At 35.8% G+C, this 2,412-nt stretch overlaps 1 non-coding gene across 1 annotated transcript; it reads right to left on the bottom strand.

Moving 5' to 3' along the window:
• Positions 1-1,106: 1,106 nt before the first annotated feature.
• LOC117308588 (U6atac minor spliceosomal RNA) lies at positions 1,107-1,231 on the bottom strand. Its single transcript, XR_004522684.1, has one exon. It is a non-coding gene; the product is annotated as a U6atac minor spliceosomal RNA (small nuclear RNA).
• Between the last annotated feature and the right edge of the window lie 1,181 nt (positions 1,232-2,412).

Raw genomic sequence — 2,412 nt, forward strand, 5'->3', positions numbered from 1 at the left:
CCAAGGTTGACTTATTTTTAGTCCACTGGTCATAAATATCATACACATGCCAATAGCTCCTAAATTTGTATTTTCACCCTGAGTTCACCACAGAATTTCTGATTCATATATCCCACTGTTTACTTGGATGCCCTTTTGAATATTTAAGAGATATAATGGATATAAACTGCACCAAATGGATATAAACTGCACCAAAATAGAATTCTTGATTATGTTCTGTTCTTGCCTGTTTTACTTCCTAACATCTAAAAGATGTACAGATAATTAAGGAGGTATAAATTCCAGCTCTTTGGATAAGAAGAAAACTCACTCATTACTCAGTATGAATCTTCCTATTTCCCAATGGGAACAATATTCATTGTCTTTCAGCTTGAGCCATTGATTTTAGTGTTTCAAGATTCCTCATAGCCACTCTTCAAAAAACACAAACACACACACACACACACACACACACACACACACACACACACACACACCATAAACATTTTGCTTTTGCTTTTCTTTCTCCAGGTAAAAGAAGTCTTCCACATTTATCAAATAAGTCACAATCCTGTAGATAATTCAGAATCTTTACAAGTTATTATTATACTTTTTTAGTTACAAATCTAATTTGTTTATCTGTTTTAAAGATTCATTTTTCGTATATTTAACTGTCGAGGATGGTTTGGGATTTTTTTTTTTTTTAATTTTTATTGGAGTATAGTTGATTTACAATGTTCTGTTAGTTTCTGCTGCACAGCAAAGTGGATCAGTTATACATATATACACTCTTTTTTTTTTTTTTTTTTCCGGTACGCGGGCCTCCCACCGCTGTGGCCCCTCCCGCTGCGGAGCACAGGCTCTGGACACACAGGCTCAGCGGCCATGGCTCACGGGCCCAGCCGCTCCGCGGCATGTGGGATCCCCCTGGACCGGGGCATGAACCCACGTCCCCTGCATCGGCAGGTGGACTCCCAACCACTGTGCCACCAGGAAAGCCCCACTCTTTTTTAGGTTCTTTTCCCATATAGGTCATTACAGAGTATTGAGTCGAGTTCCCTGTGCTATACAATAGGTCCATATTAATTATCTATTTTATATATAGTACTGTGTATCTGTCAATCCCAATAAAAACAGTGCTTGATGCCATGAAGTAGGTGGCAATGCCTTAACCATATGCATATTGTCAGGCCCAAGGGCCTTTCCATCCTTGTCAAGGGGAGTGCTAACGTTCTTTCCTTTCATACAATACTAAAATCTAATTTTAAAACAAGTTTGTTTGCTTGTCTTCTGTTCAGTGTTGCAGAATGATCCCTAGATTTATAGTGAGGACATGTGTTTTATTGCTCTAATTTATTTTGCTTCTGATTTCCTTGGGAATGAGACTTTGGGTTACAAGCCTCAAGTAAATATTGCATAATTATGTTTTATTACATAAAATCATACCATCAATAAACAGTATTCACATTTTAAAAATATGCTTAGAGTCAGAAAAAAATCCAAAAATGATATATTTTAGAGGTTAGGTATACTTGTAATTAAGATATGAATTTAATAATTTAAATATAATACAGATATATTAAGGAGCATAACATAAATTCATATTTTGGAAAGAATGTTTTAACTAGATGTTAAAATTACCTACATGTTAAAGATGTTATATAAGTAAGTTTGGTTAGAATTTCTTCATGTTACTAAAAAACAAAATAAAAAGTACTAAAATATTACAGGAAGAAAATCAAGTCAAATGAATAGTCAAGGTTATAACATGTTCAATATTTTATCTGAAAATGATGGCTATCTAATTCAAATGGTGTGTGTTTAGCAGGGCCACATCAATTTTCTCTAAAATTCTAATTAAAATTCTTCTGCAGACATGGGAGGAGGGAGACAGAATTTTCAAACTATGGAAAATAAAAATTGGCAAAACACCTACTGGTAAAATCTTGGAAGATTTGACAGTAATTATGAGGCAGACAGATATAGATTGAGAATAATCTTCTAAGACTTGAGCACAAAGTGCACTTTGAGTCTGCTTTTTGAAACGAAGTGTACCTGAAACAGGTAGGAGAATGTTGAGTACCTCCCTCACCATGTATTATCAGGCTTAAATACACAGGGTAAGCACTCTCCTGTGTTTCTCACCTATGGAAATAATTTTAAATCCAGGCAAAGAATAAGAGGCCCATTAGATAACTAAGGGAATAGTCAGGTAAACTGGTGGTTTATTATGGGAGTACAGTCTCTTGAGAAAAGGCAGGCATGTGCCTTTAGGAAAAACTTTGATAGCAATGCATGCTAAGAAATTATTATACCTATCCAGAGGACTGGGGTGTCATGCAGTGGGAAATGAGGCTCATTGGAGATAAGACTCTCAGAAGTTCCATTAGAGCAGGATCTTGTTTTCTTCACTGACCCAGTGTCTCAAACAGT

Source organism: Tursiops truncatus, chromosome 16 (genome assembly GCF_011762595.2).
Source record: "Tursiops truncatus isolate mTurTru1 chromosome 16, mTurTru1.mat.Y, whole genome shotgun sequence".
Taxonomy (NCBI): domain Eukaryota; kingdom Metazoa; phylum Chordata; class Mammalia; order Artiodactyla; family Delphinidae; genus Tursiops; species Tursiops truncatus.